The following is an 18,046-nucleotide window of genomic DNA, read 5'->3' on the forward strand; positions in this document are numbered from 1 at the left end:
GGGGTTCACATTTCACCCCCAAAATACGTTCCAGGAGCCTGCATTGTGGTAGGGGGATGAGGTGTGTGGGGGCAGCAAGCACCCCAAGTCCATCAGCTAGCCCTCTCAGAAAAGCACGCGGAGCCCCCGGGACGGGATGACACTCGGTGAGCGTTCTCACTTCTGCTTCCCGCCCCCCTCCAGTGGGGGGTCACCGGCCACATGAAGGTGACTGCAGAGAGTCGGTCAGGGCGAGGAGTCTCGGTCTGCCCGGCTGTGAAATGGGTCAGTAAGCACCTGCCTCGTGGGACTGTTGTGAGGGTAGACGCAGCGGGTGTTTTCATTCTCGACACGGCCCTACACATGCATTTGTGCATTCGCCGCCCTCCAACCCCACCCCGAGGTGCTGGTGAGGGAACCATGCCCCACCCTCCCGATTCCTGGCTCCGCACACACAGGAGGGGACAAGACAAGGCACCGGCTGTCTGGAGCCGACACGCTCCCAAGGATGTACAGAGTATCATAAATAAGACACGTGGAGTGCCTGATGCTGCTTGATGCTATGGAGGAGAATCAAGCCAGCAAGGGAACCAGGGATCTGGGCTAGTGGGCTCATGGCAGCCAAGTATGGGAACTAGAATTGTGGGTGATTTTATTCTTCTTCTTAACCAGTTTTCCCCATGGCAAACAGTCGTTGCTAGGGCTTCCCCAGGTGGCGCTAGTGGTAAAGAACCTTCCTGCCAACACGGCAGACGGGTGCAAGAGACATGGGTTTGGTCCCTGGATCAGGAAGATCCCTGGAGGAGGAAATGACAACCCGCCCCAGTCTTCTTGCCTGGAGAATCCCATGGACAGAGGAGCCTGGAGGGCTAGGGTCAATGGGGTCACAAAAGAGTCGGACATAACTGAAGCGACTCAGCACACACACAATGACAACTGAGTTTTGTTTGAAGAAGCGATCATGTGGTACAAAGGAGAGAGGCGAGGCCCGCCCAGTGCTGCAGTCCCTGGGGCTTCCGGAACCCTCGCTGAGAGTTTAGGTGCCCGGGCATCCCTGGGCTCTGATGGCTTACAGGACGATGCAGCCAGCCCTCCGGGCTTTATTTACACCCAAAGGAAAGCTTTGTGCTTTGATGTCCTGGGGCTCCAGGGCCCTGTCTGTGTCCCCTCTCTATTTCCTCTGCTTCTGAGAAGGAACCTCAAGGCTATAAAATAAGTGTGTCGGAAATGATTGAAGACGTAAAATAATTTTTAAAAGACTAACAAAAAAATCTGGAAATTTGGGGGGAAAAATCCTAGAACTGATAGAAATTTAAAAAAAAAAACTAGGCTATGTGGAAATTTAAAACTCGGAGGAAGGGACAAATAACAGCTTAGACAAAGCTGAAGAGAGAATTAGTTCCCCAACCATAATGAAGCTTAGGGGAGCAAAGAAATTATTGTAGAAATTGGAAAACTCTGTTAAGAAAGAGGGGAGAGGCACTAAGTCATCCGTCCAAAAAGATATTCAGACAAAGAGAGTTAAGAAAGGGGTGAAGGGATGTTTGAATGCCTAAGAGGTGAGACTTGGGGGCTTCCCGGGCAGTCCAGCGGGTAAGACTTCCCCTCCCAACACAGGGGGTGCAGGTTCGGTCCCCAGTCAGGGAGTGAGGATCCCACAGTGCCTTACGGCCAAAGAACCAGAACGTAGAACAGAAGCAATATTGTACCAAGAGCAATAAAGACTTTAAAAAAAAAGGTGAAACTTCAATGAAATAGATGGAAGAAATGGATCCTGGGATTCAGGAAGCCCAAGTCACACGTAGGATGAGCACAACTGAATCCACGCCGAAACGTGTCACCGAGAAACAGAAGACGCATCAGAGGCAAAGAGCTGAAAAGCAACAGGCTGCGGGGAAGTCAGCAGAACGGCAGAGGAGAGGGCTGCAGGGCCCGGACTCCACAGACGCAAAACCGTCAGGACTCACTGCATCCGAACTCTGGAGACCAAGCGCGAAAGCAGTCAAGAAAAGGGTGGCTTCATCTCAGCGACTGAGGAAACCTGTGTTGATTCACGAGCTGACCAGCAAGCTAGTCGAACACGCCCTGCAGTGGCCGCAGAGCAGAGAACCCTGGCTGTACAACGTGGGTTCAGACAAGTCACCGGACAAACAGCAGCAAGCTTGCACAGCTGTAGCATCAGCAGACCGCTGGACCGGGGAGAGTGTGGTTCCCGGAGCTCCACCTTGTAACATTCAAGAGGTCCAGTTGTCAACGAGCGTGATGAGGCCCAGAAATGACAAGGAAGTGTGGCCTACACACAGGAAAACAATGTGGATTGGGTCAAGCACGCTTCAGTAAGGAGGAAAGAGGACTTCCCAGTGGCCCAGTGGTTAAGAGTCCGCCTGCCAATGCAGGGCACACGGGTTCCATCCCCACTCTGGGAAGATCATGCCTGCCGGGGCAATTAAGCCTGAGCACCGCAGCCCCTGAACCTGAGCTCTGGAGCCCACACTCGGCCTGAGCACCGCAGCCAGAGGAAGACCCCGAGAGCAGCGACAAGGACTCGACGCAGCCAAAATTAATAAAAATAAATTCATAAAAGAGGGGGGAGAGAGGAAGAAAGAAGAAAGGGACTTCGCTAGTGGCTCAGTGCTTGCAACTCTGCTCCCATTGCAAGAGGCATGGGTTTGATCCCTGATCAGGGAACTAAGATCCCACGTGCCACGACTAAAGATCACGCACAGGCAGTAAAGATGGAGACTCCCGCCTGCCGCAACTAAGACCCATTGCAGCCAAAGTAACTAAGCAATTTAAAAAATAAAGTGTCACTGTTAACAAAAATTGTGCACAGATCAGATCAGATCAGATCAGTCGCTCAGTTGTGTCCGACTCTTTGCAAACCCATGAACCGCAGCATGCCAGGCCTCCCCGTCCAGCACCAACTCCCGGAGTTCACTGAGACTCATGTCCATCGAGTTGGTGATGCCATCCAGCAATCTCATCCTCTGTCGTCCCCTTCTCCTCCTGCCCCCAATCCCTCCCAGCATCAGAGTCTTTTCCAGTGAGTCAACTCGTCACACAAGGTGGCCAAAGTACTGGAGTTTCAGCTTTAGCATCATTCCTTCCAAAGAAATCCCAGGGCTGATCTCCTTCAGAATGGACTGGTTGGATCTCCTTGCAGTCCAAGGGACTCTCAAGAGTCTTCTCCAACACCACACTTCAAAAGCATCAATGCTTCGGTGCTCAGCCTTCTTCACAGTCCAACTCTCACAACCATACGTGACCACAGGAAAAACCATAGCCTTGACTAGACGGACCTTTGTTGGCAAAGTGATGTCTCTGCTTTTGAATATGCTGTCTAGGTTGGTCATAACTTTCCTTCCAAGGAGTAAGCGTCTTTTAATTTCATGGCTGCAGTCACCATCTGTAGTGATTTTGGAGCCCAGAAAAATAAAGTCTGACATTGTTTCCACTGTTTCCCCATCTATTTCCCATGAAGTGGTGGGACCGGATGCCATGATCTTCGTTTTCTGAATGTTGAGCTTTAAGCCAATTTTTTCACTCTCCACTTTCACTTTCATCAAGAGGCTTTTGAGTTCCTCTTCACTTTCTGCCATAAGGGTGGTGTCATCTGCATATCTGAGGTTATTGATATTTCTCCCGGCAATCTTGATTCCAGCTTGTGTTTCTTCCAGTCCAGAGTTTCTCATGATGTACTCTGCATAGAAGTTAAATAAACAGGGTGACAATATACAGCCTTAATGAACTCCTTTTCCTGTTTGGAACCAGTCTGTTGTTCCATGTCCAGTTCTAACTGTTGCTTTCTGACCTGCATACAAATTGCTCAAGAGGCAGATCAGGTGGTCTGGTATTCCCATCTCTTTCACAATTTTTTCCACAGTTTATTGTGATCCACACAGTCAAAGGCTTTGGCATAGTCAATAAAGCAGAAATAGATGTTTTTCTGGAACTCTCTTGCTTTTTCAGTGATCCAGCGGATGTTGGCAATTTGATCTCTGGTTCCTCTGCCTTTTCTAAAACCAGCTTGAACATCAGGAAGTTCACCATTCACATATTGCTGAAGCCTGGCTTGGAGAATTTTGAGCATTACTTTACTATTGTGTGAGATGAGTGCAATTGTGCGGTAGTTTGAGCATTCTTTGGCATTGCCTTTCTTTGGGATTGGAATGAAAACTGACCTTTTCCAGTCCTGTGGCCACTGCTGAGTTTTCCAAATGTGCTGGCATATTGAGTGCAGCACTTTCACAGCATCATCTTTCAGGATTTGGAATAGCTCAACTGGAATTCCATCACCTCCACTAGCTTTGTTCGTAGTGATGCTTTCTAAGGCCCACTTGACTTCACATTCCAGGATGTCTGGCTCTAGGTCAGTGATCACACCATCGTGATTATCTGGGTCGTGAAGATCTTTTTTGTACAGTTCTTCTGTGTATTCTTGCCATCTCTTCTTAATATCTTCTGCTTCTGTTAGGTCCATACCATTTCTGTCCTTTATCGAGCCCATCTTTGCATGAAATGTTCCTTTGGTATCTCTGATTTTCTTGAAGAGATCTCTAGTCTTTCCCATTTTGTTGTTTTCCTCTATTTCTTTGCATTGATCGCTGAGTAAGGCTTTCTTATCTCTTCTTGCTATTCTTTGGAACTCTGCATCAGATGCTTATCTTTCCTTTTCTCCTTTGCTATTCGTTTCTCTTCTTTTCACAGCTATTTGTAAGGCCTCCCCAGACAGCCATTTTGCTTTTTTGCATTTCTTTTCCATGGAGATGGTCTTGATCCCTGTCTCCTGTACAATGTCACGAACCTCATTCCATAGTTCATCAGGCACTCTATCTATCAGATCTAGGCCCTTAAATCTATTTCTCACTTCCACTGTATAATCATAAGGGATTTGATTTAGGTCATACCTGAATGGTCTAGTGGTTTTCCCTACTTTCTTCAATTTCAGTCTGAATTTGGCAATAAGGAGTTCATGGTCTGAGCCACAGTCAGCTCCTGGTCTTGTTTTTGCTGACTGTATAGAGCTTCTCCATCTTTGGCTGCAAAGAATATAATCAATCTGATTTCGGTGTTGACCATCTGGTGATGTCCATGTATAGAGTCTTCTCTTGAGTTGTTGGAAGAGGGTGTTTGCTATGACCAGTGCATTTTCTTGGCAAAACTCTATTAGCCTTTGCCCTGCTTCATTCCATATTCCAAGGCCAAATTTGCCTGTTACTCCAGGTGTTTCTTGACTTCCTACTTTTGCATTCCAGTCCCCTATAATGAAAAAGGCATCGTTTTTGGGTGTTAGTTCTAAAAGGTCTTGTAGGTCTTCATAGAACCATTCAACTTCAGCTTCTTCAGCGTTACTGGTTGGGGCATAGACTTGGATTACTGTGATATTGAATGGTTTGCCTTGGAAACGAACAGAGATCATTCTGTCGTTTTTGAGATTGCATCCAAGTACTGCATTTCAGACTCTTTTGTTGACCATGAGCGTGGGTACTATTCCTAATAGCCTCAAGGTGAAAGCAACCCATGTGTCTGCCAGGTGACGAGCGACGGGTGAAACAGGGTCTGTCCACACAGCGGAGTGTTATCTAGCCCTGAAAATGAGCCAAGTACTGATACATGCTACAACAAAGATAAAACTTGGAAGCCGTTGTGCTAAGTGAAGGAGGCCAGAAATAAAAGACCACTTATTGTAGGATTTAATTGATAGGAAATATGCATAGTAGTTGAATCCACAGAGACAGAAAGTAGGTTAGGGGTCGCCATGGGCTGGAGGGAGTGGGGAGGGGAGTGACTGCTTACTGGGTGGGGGTTCTTTAGGGTAGCGAGCTTGCACCTGGATTAGGCAGAAGTCGTTCACTTCAGGGCTTCCTCGGTGGCTCAGAGGTAAAGAACCAGCCTGCAGTGTGGGAGTTCCGGGAGACCCAGGTTCAATCCCTGGGTGGGGACGATCCTCTGGAAGCGGGCATGGCGACCCACTCCAGTATCTTTGCCTGGAGAATCCCGGGGACAGAGGAGCCTGGGGGCTACAATCCATAGGATCGCAAAGAGCTGGACACAACTGAAGCGACTGAGCACACTCCCACGCACGCGTTCACTTTAAAGTGGTTAAGATGGCGAACCTCACCTCCACAGTAAGAATATTTGAAAGCTACTGGCGGACCCTTGTTTGGATGGCTGGCTGACAGGGCGGATGCAGAAAGGGACGGGGGTGTCTCGACCCACGGGAGATGCCTCTGGTCTGGAGCCTGGCTCTTTGGAAGCCGGGGGGCCCTGGAGAGACTGGCTTTGGTGAGGAGGAGGAGGAGGAGGACAGGGTGCAGAGAGCAGTCAGATAAAAGACAACAGCGGGGAAGGAAGGCTCACCTACAGAGGAACAGGACGGGGCTCCCGGCAGCGGTGATGGAGATGCCGGAGAGCCACCTACAGAGGGCACAGCGGTCAACGACTTGCCGCTCATGGGGCAGAGGCTTGTGCAGACCGACGCGAGAGCCCTCAGCATGACAGGCCTTGCTCAGACCACGTGGGTACACTCCAGAGAGAGGACACTGAGCCCAGAGGGCCGGAGATGACTGCAAGCGACGGTGAGCCCGGGAGTCAATGACTCGCGGGTGACTGCTGCTGAGCGCAGGCTGCCCACAGGGCGGACGGTGGGTAACCTCAAGCACTGTGCCTCCCCTGCGCGGGGGCACACAGTGCCCTTGTCCGCCATCTGCAGGAGCGCCCCCGGCCACCCAGCCCTGACCACATTCTCCAGACTCTGTTTCCACAGCAGAGAAGGAAAGCCCAGTTTTGTCTAAGGTGTGGTGTTTGGGCTCCTCTCCCTGGAAGCTGATGTGATCCCGAGTCATCTAAGGAGAGGGGTTTGGGGGCGGCGGGGGGATGAGACCAGAGCGTTCTGAGTTCTCTCCACGTCGGGAGGATGGAAGAGAGCCACTTTCACCTTCTAGAAAGTCGGTCTTCAAAACGCCAAGTGTAACTGCCTAAATAATAGCAGAAGCTGGGTAGCTCGCAGACCATCACCTTACACGAGAAGGAAAGTGATTCTCCAGCGCACGCATGCACACCCCGCCTGCTGCCTGGGCAGGAGGCTGGGGCATGGAAGGGGGTTTGGAGCGGTGTTCCCGGACATTGGCTCTCGATCAGCAGCACGCGCAACCCTGGAGAGCAGGCATGAGTTTTGGAGCTGCCCAGATCTGAGTTTGAATCCCAGCTGCCCCCTGAGTCGCGGTTTCTTTGTGTGGGAGGCCGGTGTGGAAATAGAGCTGACATCACGGGGGGCCAGGGTAATGAGAGGTGCACTACGAACAAAGCCAGTGGAGGTGATGGAATTCCAGTTGAGCTATTCCAAATCCTGAAAGACGATGCTGTGAAAGTGCTGCACTCAATATGCCAGCACATTTGGAAAACTCAGCAGTGGCCACAGGACTGGAAAAGGACAGTTTTCATTCCAATCCCAAAGAAAGGCAATGCCAAAGAATGCTCAGACTACCACACAATTGCACTCATCTCACACGCTAGTAAAGTCATGCTCAAAATTCTCCAAGCCAGGCTTCAGCAATATGTGAACCATGAACTTCCTGACGTTCAGCTGGTTTTAGAAAAGGCAGAGGAACCAGAGATCAAATTGCCAACATCCGCTGGATCACTGAAAAAGCAAGAGAGTTCCAGAAAAACATCTATTTCTGCTTTATTGACTATGCCAAAGCCTTTGACTGTGTGGATCACAATAAACTGTGGAAAAAATTGTGAAAGAGATGGGAATACCAGACCACCTGATCTGCCTCTTGAGCAATTTGTATGCAGGTCAGGAAGCAACAGTTAGAACTGGACATGAACAACAGACTGGTTCCAAACAGGAAAAGGAGTTTGTCAAGGCTGTATATTGTCATCCTGTTTATTTAACTTCTATGCAGAGTACATCATGAGAAACTCTGGACTGGAAGAAACACAAGCTGGAATCAAGATTGCCGGGAGAAATATCAGTAACCTCAGATATGCAGATGACACCACCCTTATGGCAGAAAGTGAAGAGGAACTCAAAAGCCTCTTGATGAAGGTGAAAGTGGAGAGTGAAAAAATTGGCTTAAAGCTCAACATTCAGAAAACGAAGATCATGGCATCCGGTCCCCTCACTTCATGGGAAATAGATGTGGAAACAGTGGAAACAATGTCAGACTTTATTTTTCTGGGCTCCAAAATCACTACAGATGGTGACTGCAGCCATGAAATTAAAAGATGCTTACTCCTTGGAAGGAAAGTTATGACCAACCTAGATAGCATATTCAAAAGCAGAGACATTACTTTGCCAACAAAGCTTCGTCTAGTCAAGACTATGGTTTTTCCAGTGGTCATGTATGGATGTGAGAGTTGGACTGTGAAGAAGGCTGAGCACCGAAGCATTGATGCTTTTGAACTGTGGTGTTGGAGAAGACTCTTGAGAGTCCCTTGGACTGCAAGGAGATCCAACCAGTCCATTCTGAAGGAGATCAGCCCTGGGATTTCTTTGGAAGGAATGATGCTAAAGCTGAAACTCCAGTACTTTGGCCACCTTGTGTGAAGAGTTGACTCATTGGAAAAGACTCTGATGCTGGGAGGGATTGGGGGCAGGAGAAGGGGATGACAGAGGATGAGATTGCTGGATGGCATCACTGACTCGATGGACGTGAGTCTCAGTGAACTCCGGGAGTTGGTGCTGGACAGGGAGGCCTGGCGTGCTGCGATTCAAGGGGTCACAAAGAGTCGGACATGACTGAGCGACTGATCTGATCTGTGTATAGAGGTGCAGGGCCTGTCCAGGGGACCCCAGCCACGGCCCCATGGGGCGAGCTTAGGGCTGAGCAGCGGGATCTGGAAGGTGGCAGGTGAAGGGCAGGCTTATGGGACACCACTCTCCCCCAAACACCCCAACAGGGAGTGGTGCCACCCTCGATTCCTGCCCCTACATCCAGTCGGCCTCCGAGTCCCGTGGAGTCGGCCTCCTCGCTTCACTCTGGGATGTCTTATTGTGTAGCCGCTCAGTCGTGTCCAGCTGTCTTTGGCCCCAAGGACTGTAGCCCGCCAGGCTCCTCTGTCCGTGGAATTTTCCAGGCGAGACACTGGAGTGGTCGCCGTTCCCTTCTCCAGTGCAGAAAAGTGAAAAGTGAAAGTGAAGTCGCTCAGTCGTGTCCGACTCTTAGCGACCCCATGAACTGCAGCCCACCAGGCTCCTCTGTCCATGTGATTTTCCAGGCGAGACACTGGAGTGGATCGCTGTTCCGTTCTCCAGGATGTCTGGTCCCTCCTTCTTCTAGTGCAATTGCAGCAGCCTCTGGCTTCCACCGAGTCCCTGGAGGATCACCTCATTGCCGCTGCCAGCTCCTCAAAGCCCTGCAATGCCTTGCTCCAGCCCACCTCATCCTGGGCACACTGGCTGCCTCCCAGCCCCTCGGGCGCACTAAGCTCCTTCCTGCCGCAGGGCCTTTGCATAAGCTGTTTGCTCTGCTGGGAAGGCTCGTCCTCTCCCCTGGCTCGCTTTCCCCAGCTCCTGCTGCCAACCTCCAGGCTTGGAGGGGCCCCTCCTCAGGAAGCCTGCCCGACCTGCCTCAGTCTCGGCATTTCTCACGCACACAGCTGTGCCCACCCACTGCAGGACTCGCCCCACTGTGGGGCACGGTTCTTTTTTGGGCCCTGTGTTGCTCCCAAGGGCTGTGGCACTGAGGCTGTTTCAGTCCACCCGCACATCCCCGGTGCTTGGCACGGGTGAGTTCTCAGCCTCCGGGCATGGGTGCTGGGCAGGGCTCGGTGCACAACCCTTGCCAAACAGCCACGGGGAGACCCCAGAGGCAAATGAAGTCACTGAGGTGGCCCCTCCGTGTGTGGCTGCTCTAATTGTAAAAGCTGTTCATTTTAGAAAGAGACTTTTAAACCTCTTCAAGTTGATGTTGTAAGTCTGGCCCCAGTAGCCAATCTCGCCTTCTCTTTCTTTTCTTTTTTTTTCTAATTTTATTTTATTTTTAAATTTTACATAATTGTATTAGTTTTGCCAAATATCAAAATGAATCCGCCACAGGTATACACGTGTTCCCCATCCTGAACCCTCCTCCCTCCTCCCTCCCCATACCATCCCTCTGGGTCGTCCCAGTGCACTAGCCCCAAGCATCCAGTATCATGCATCGAACCTGGACTGGCAACTCGTTTCTTACATGATATTTTACATGTTTCAATGCCATTCTCCCAAATCTTCCCACCCTCTCCCTCTCCCACAGAGTCTGTGGGAGACTCTGTTCTATACATCAGTGTCTCTTTTGCTGTCTCGTACACAGGGTTATTGTTACCATCTTTCTAAATTCCATATATATGCGTTAGTATACTGTATTTATGTTTTTCCTTCTGGCTTACTTCACTCTGTATAATAGGCTCCAGTTTGATCCACCTCATTAGAACTGATTCAAATGTATTCTTTTTAATGGCTGAGTAATACTCCATTGTGTATATGTACCACAGCTTTCTTATCCATTCATCTGCTGATGGACATCTAGGTTGCTTCCATGTCCTGGCTATTATAAACAGTGCTGCAATGAACATTGGGGTACACGTGTCTCTTTCCCTTCTGGTTTCCTCAGTGTGTATGCCCAGCAGTGGGATTGCTGTATCATAAGGCAGTTCTATTTCCAGTTTTTTAAGGAATCTCCACACTATTCTCCATAGTGGCTGTACTAGTTTGCATTCTCACCAACAGTGTAAGAGGGTTCCCTTTTCTCCACACCCTCTCCAGCATTTATTATTTGTAGACTTTTGGATCGCAGCCATTCTGACTGGTGTGAAATGGTACCTCATAGTGGTTTTGATTTGCATTTCTCTGATAATGAGTGATGTTGAGCATCTTTTCACGTGTTTGTTAGCCATCTGGATGTCTTCTCTGGAGAAATGTCTATTTAGATCTTTGGCCCATTTTTTGATTGGGTCGTTTATTTTTCTGGAGTTGAGCTGTAGGAGTTTTATTTTATTGAGGTGTAGTTGATTTGCAGTGTTGTGTTACGACATTGTAACACAGTTTACATTGGGTTACCACTTATACCAGTCCATCCTAAAGGAGATCAGTCCCGAGTGCTCATTGGAAGGACTGATGCTGAAGCTGAAACTCCAATACTTTGGCCACCTGATGCGAAGAGCTGACTCATTTGAAAAGACCCTGATGCTGGGAAAGACAGAAGGCAGGAGGAGAAGGGGACGACAGAGGATGAGATGGCGGGATGGCATCACCGACTCGATGGACGTGAGTTTGGGCCAACTCCGAGAGTTGGTGATGGACAGGGAGGCCTGGCGCACTGCGATTCATGGCGTCGGGAAGAGTCGGACCCGACTGAGCGACTGAACTGAGCTGAACCGTTTACAACAACACGCTGACTCAGCGGTGTGTGTGTGTGCATACACCTTTTCTTCACGCTCTTTTCCTCTGCGGTTCAGCACTGGAGGTTGACTACAGCTCCCTGCGCTGCAAAGTGGGACCTGGGGCTTGCGCTCTCTGTAGGAGCAGCCTGCGCCCACTCAGCCCGGCTCCCGGCCCCCCTCCCCCAGCCCCTCCCCCGGCTCCCGGCCCCCCTCCCGCAGCCCCTCCCCCGGCTCCCGGCCCCCCTCCCCCACGCCCCTCCCCCGGCTCCCGGCCCCCCTCCCGCAGCCCCTCCCCCGGCTCCCGGCCCCCCTCCCGCAGCCCCTCCCCCGGCTCCCGGCCCCCCTCCCCCAGCCCCTCCCCCACGCCCTCCCCCGGCGTCTGCTGCGTCTGTGAGTCTATTTCTGTTTCATAGATTAAGTTTATTTGTGTCATACTTTAGATTCCACACACAAGTGAGGTCATATTAAAGTACTTGTCTTTGTCTGGCTGACTTCACTTAGTGTGATGCTCTCCGGGTCCGTCCATGTTGCTGCAAATAGCGTTATTTTAATCTTTTTTTATGGCTGAATAATAGTCCATCATATATATGTACCACGTCTCTTTTTTTCCTCTCTACCATGTGGCTTGTGGGATCTCAGGCCCCCAACCCGGGACTGACCCCGGGCCACGGCCGTGAGATCCTGAACCCTCAACGCCAGGCCACCCGGGGTCTCCTCGCCGCATCTTCATCCGTCGTCTGTGGATGAATGTTTCGCTTGCTCCCGTGTCTCGGCTGTTGCTCACGCTGCTGCAGTGAGCGCCAGGGTGCGGTATCTTTTTGAATGACACTTGCTCATGCTTTTTCTTAAGCAGCAAGATGAGCGGCTGTTGGTCTCTCTACACTCCCCTCACGCCCCATGCGTCTCTGCGTTTGGGGGGCATGGGCAGAGCTGCCCAGCAGAACCTTCTCTGAAACAGCGGGAGGGGTGGTGTCATCTTCCTGAAAGCTTCAGGACAGAGTGGAAAGTAAGAGTGAGGGGCAGAAGGTGAAGGGGGGCCCTCACACCTGCCTCTCCTTCTGGGAGCCGGGGTGCTCCCTCTGACCCGCACTCCACACAAGGCCAGACCGCCTGGTCGGGACGGCAGCTCCCAACTCCAGCCCTGGAACCTGCACGGCCGCCCCGGCTCCGGTGCTGCTGCTGCCCCACTGCACAGAGTAGGGGCCGAGGCTATGCTGTGTGTGTGTCGGCAGGTGTCCGAGCCAGGCTGGCGGCCCTGCCCAAGGTCCACACACAGCACCAGGCATCCACAGGGACTGTGAGGGTGTGGGGACCCCAGGTCAATACGCAGGACAGAGAGCGGGGCAGGGAGGGTGGGCAGCGCATGGTTGCGATGACCCCAGAGCCTGGCAGAGGGAGCCCCAGCCCCGCCGGGCTGCCCAGTGCCCACGGGCGGGCGGGACGGCCATGCCACCCGGGCACAGACAGAGCGGGAGCAGGGTGGCCGCCTGCCCGTGGTGTCCAGCAACTCCGCTCCATGGTGATCCCACTGGCCAAACGGGGGTCACACTCCCATTCTCTTTAAAAATAAGCTTACGTTTCAGGATGGCGTCAGATTTACAGAGACGTTCTGATGGTGCAGAGAGTGTAGACCCTTCTCCTAGATACACCTCCCTCCTGCCTTACACAGCTCGAAGCACCCGCCCCCCCAAAGCCAAGGGGGCACCCTTGGCACAGGCTGCCCTCGTCGTCGTTCAGAATCCGTGGAGGCCCTCTGGACTCCAGCCGTCAGCCTCCTCCCACCTGAGACGGGTGGGAGACGGTTTCCAGCCTCCTCCTGTTTCTCGTGACCAGCAGCTTGGAGAGGCTCCGGCTGGCAAGGTGTTTTGCAGACAGTCTGGGATGGGCTGCTGTTTTCTCGTGATGAGTCTGGGATTATGGGTTTTGAAAAGAGCCTGCAGGGTGGAGAGCCGTCTCATCCCATCCGTCCTGTTCCATGCTGTCCGTCGCGGCCTGAGGCCATGTCTTTCTAAGTACGTCACAAAGCGCCTTCCACCCTAAGGGGCAGAGGGTTAAACGTCCCGTGCTGGAGGGGTAGGAGCTGCACAGATGATTGGGCTGCCGTCTCCCCTCTCCCGTTCATCCAGTCGGTTCTTTCTATCTGTACGGACTCATGCACGTCTATCTTATACTCTGCATCACAATCCGATGCTATATCACTTATTAATCCATTTACTCAAGTTGCTCCAGCTCTGGACTTTAGGCCCGCCAGGCCCTTCTGTCCATGGGATTTTCCAGGCAAGAATACTGAAGTGGGCTGCCATTTCCTTCCTCAGGGAATCTTACCGACCCAGGGACCAAACCCGAGTCTCCTGCATTGGCAGGCAGATTCTTTACCACTGAGCCACCAGGGAAGGCCTTGCAGATCTGTAGTCCTTCCAAAATTGTTGCAGGGTCTTTCCTGATTTGTCACTTGCCTTTACCGCCTGACAAAAAGTGTGCTGTAAATAACTGGAACGTTGCCGTGACTGCCTGCTTCATTATTTGGATGAGCCACGCAGTCTTTGGTGGCAGATGGCAGTACTTTGAGGCTGAGATAAAAGCCGTGCGTGAATGGGATGTGGCCTGGAGCATTGTCAAGCAGCAAATGAATGTTGAAAGGGACGTCCTTCTCCAAACAATATTTCTCTAAATGGTGGAAAAATCAGCCCTGGAAAATGGCCTGTGTAACTCGGGCTTTGGGGTTACTCTTGTACACAGCAGCAGGAGAGCCCTTGGCTGTGTTTCTAAGGGCTCTTGGGTGCTCTGAATGATAAACGGAGAGAGGCTTCAGGTTCGTATCACTGGAAGCATTGCCTCCAAACAACAGAGTTAGTCTGTTCTTTCCTCCCTTAGAGCCTGGCGTCAGCATTCCCTCCTTACTAATGGGCCTTTGGTCTGGCGTCGTCTTCCGTATAGTCCTGGCTCATCCGCAGTGAAAGCTGCTCCAGTCCATATGACCTCTCTCAGCAATTTCTCAAAGCATTTCAGGAAATTCCCAGGCAGCAACTGTAAACGCATTCACTTACGTTTACCTCATGAAGGTTGGCTCTAGCCTTGAACTGATGATAGATAGCAGTCACGGCTGGATCCAACCTCTCATTCCTCACCGTGCTTCTTCTTCAAGTCTTCTTGAAGGCTTTTCACTTTCCCTTGAATCAGCATTAAGCTGAGCAGGACCCGATGCTGATGCTAATCTGGCCTCCACCCACTGAGAAGTTTCTCCGTCTCCTCCATCACTTTTCCGCGTTTCTTCTGTATCGTCGACGTCGTTAGTACAGCAGACTTTGCGTGCTCCACGATCCGGCCCTCGCTCTTTAGAATCATGCCAGTGGTTGAATGATCCGTGTTCTAAGAATGAGTGACATCTCCCCTCTTTTTGCCTCACTCCACTCTCTCAGTCATTTTCACTGCTGTTTCCTTTGGTATCTCTCAGCACTTCTCAGCAGTACCAGCATCATCACCCCTGCTTCTATGCTTGCTTCTAGATATCCTGGGCCTGAAACAAAGATGCTGCCCCGCGGTACGCGACACAGCAAAGCACACAAAACGCCGCCACGTGTGGCGAAGGCGGGCAGGTGACGGCGTGCGATGCCACAGAGCAAGCCGCCTTCCGTGCCTGGACGTGAGGGCAGATGTCCACCCCGTTCGGAGTCCTCAACTTGAACGTTCCTTTGGCTTCCCTGGCGTATCAGCTGGTAAAGAATCTGCCCGCAGTGCGGGAGACCTGGGTTCGATCCCTGGGTTGGGAGGATCCCCTGGAGAAGGGAATGGCTACCCACTCCAGTATTGTGGCCTGGAGAAGTCCATGGACAGAGGAGCCCTACGGGCTACAGTCCATGGGGTCACAAAGAGGCGGACACGACTGAGTGACTTTTCACTTCCGCTTACTGTAGTCTGTCCATCCATCCATCCGACACTGACTACGGCAGGCAGGCACGGGGCCGCTGGTAGGCCCTGAGCGCGTCTCTACACTTCTCTTCTGAAGCAGACTCGGGCACAGTGTCTCCTAGTCCGAGATGAGCAAGCTGCACTTCGAGAGGCCTGCTTGTTGGTTCCCACTGAATCTAGACGACTTCTGCTTCTGGGAAGATGGAAGGCCACGGGCTGAGTTCCCTGGGGCTCCCTTTTCCCTCCGGTAGCTGAGATGCCAGCAGCCTACACTGCTGGTGTGGTGCCAGAGAAGGACAGTTAAGGAGCTAGGAGCTTCACCTCTGCTGGGCGGGAACGTCCAGTGGCCACAATGTCCCTGGAGGCCACACTGCAGGCAGTGATGAGACATTCCTGCCCCTTCCAGCTGGGGAGGTATTGGCTGAGGCCCACTAGGGGCTGGAACCCCTGCCCTCCCTGGCATTAACAAGGACCACTGCCTTCCGGTGAGGGCTGGACTTCTAGCCCCACTTGACAGCCACAGGGAGGCAGTGACCCTTACCTCATTCCCTCGCTGGAGCAGTGTCAGAGGAAGACAGTAAAAACAGGCTCAAGAAAGATCCCAAACTTCATAGCATAATACCTAAAATGTCCAGCTTCAGTTAAAAAAAAATCACTGGTCATATCGAGAGTCAGAGAGATCTCAAACCAAACGAGAAAGCACAGTCAAGAGATGCCAACATCGAAACGACAGAGATCTTACAATTATTTGAAAAGTATTTTAAATCCACTAACATAAAAAGGCTGTATTGAATAATTGTGAACAGCCCTAAAACACGCAAAGAAAAAGTCTCAGAAAAGAAAGAGAATACGTGAAGAAGAACCAAATGGGAATTTCAGGATTGGAAAACACAATAGCTGAAAATTAAAACTCAGTGGATGGGCTCAACATCAGAGGAGGTGGGAGAGGGGAGAAAAGAAAAAGAGAACAATAGGAATCATCCATGCTGAACAGCAGAGAGAAAATAGCCTGGGAAAAAAGTAAGAGAGAGCGCCTTAGGGATCCATGAGACTCTAACCAAAGCGCTAACATTCATGACACTGGCGGCGTGGGGTTGGGGTAGAGAGAGGGCAGATAGAAAAGTGTTCAAAGGGAAAAAAGGCGGATAAGCCCCAAATCCAGAAAAAGATACAAGCCTACCTGGAGATTCAAGAAGCCGAGTGAACCAAAAATAGATGAAAATAAACCCACACCAAGACATGTCATAGTCAAACTGCCAAATGTGGAAGACAAAGAAAGAAACTCTTTAGAGTAGTTGGATAGAGATACTGCTTATTAAAAAATATTGAAACGAAATTGAATGACATCAGATTTCTCATTCAAAAGCATGGAGGCCGGAAGGAAGTGGGACAACACTTTTAGAGTGAAGGAAGAGAATCCAGCACAAAAGATCCTTCAGGAAGGATAAAGACCTTCTCATACGAAGGATGACTGAAGGAATTTATGACCAGCAGACACGCTTTTAAGAGATATTCTCAGAAGGAGGGAAATGAAGCAAGAGGGAAACTTGAAATGCCAAGAATGGAGAATGCGAGTTTGGAATTGCAAATACCTAGGAAAATAGGCTATTTTTGCTCTTGTAAGTTTTTAAAAATAGATGCGACGGTTGAAGGAGAAACCATTACACTTTCTCATGGGCGTTTTCACTGGTTTGGATCTAACACAGTGGCGAGTGGGCGTGGGGACCAATATGCTGGGGGGGCGTCCATGTTCTACTTGAAACGGTAAAGGAGCGGTGTGATGCAGACTGTGGAATAAGTTTAGAAACATACTTATTTTAACCACTGGAGAATCCACTAAAAACTATACACACAAAACACATAGGCAGAAAATCCAGCTGATAAATTAAAATGGAACGCTAAAAACTCTTAAGATACTTTTCAAAAAAGCATGGAAAGAGACAAAAACCAGGCAGAGTGGAAGGACCTGGGCTCTCCTCCTTCTGCGAGAGCACTGAAGTCACAACTAGCTGTTGACCAACCATCAACAAGAGAACGCCTGAGCCCACTAAAAAAGATGCCCCGTACCCCAAAGCAGAGACGCTGCAACAAGCGGGTGTGGGGACACGGTCGTGATAAAATCAAATCCCTGACCCACCAGGTAAAGTGAAAGTCGTCAGTCATGTCCCACTCTTTGCGACCCCGTGGACTATACAGTCCATGGAATTCTGCAGGCCAGAATACTGGAGTGGGCAGCCTTTCCCTTCTCCAGGGGATCTTCCAACCCAGGGATCACACCCAAGCCTCCTGCATTGTGGGCAGAGTCTTCACCAGCTGAGCCACAGGGGAAGCCCAAGAATACTGGAGTGGGTGGCCTTTCCCTTCTCCAGGGGATCTTCCAAGCCAGGGATCACACCCAGGTCTCTCGCATCGCAGGTGATTCTTTACCAGCTGAGCCACCAGGGAAGCCTGCCACCACCAAGTAGGTGACTCACAAACTGGAGAACAGTAACACCAAAGAAGTTCCCCCACCGTTGTGAAGGTTCTGAGCCCCACATCGAGCTTTCCAGCCTGGGGACCTGGCAAAGAGACTAGGAACCCCCAGGAAATCTGACTTTGAAGGCCAGCAGGATTTGCTTACAGGACTTCCACAGGACGGAGGGAAACAGACTCCACTCTGAGAGGTCACAAACAAAATCTTGCACACACTAGGACCCAGGGGGAAGGAGCAGTGGCCCCTGGGAGACTGAACCAGCCACACCTGTGGTGCTGGAGAGTCTCCTGTGGAGGTGTGGGCTGGCAGGGGCTCACT

This window comes from Bos indicus x Bos taurus, chromosome 11 (genome assembly GCF_003369695.1).
Source record: "Bos indicus x Bos taurus breed Angus x Brahman F1 hybrid chromosome 11, Bos_hybrid_MaternalHap_v2.0, whole genome shotgun sequence".
Lineage (NCBI taxonomy): Eukaryota > Metazoa > Chordata > Mammalia > Artiodactyla > Bovidae > Bos > Bos indicus x Bos taurus.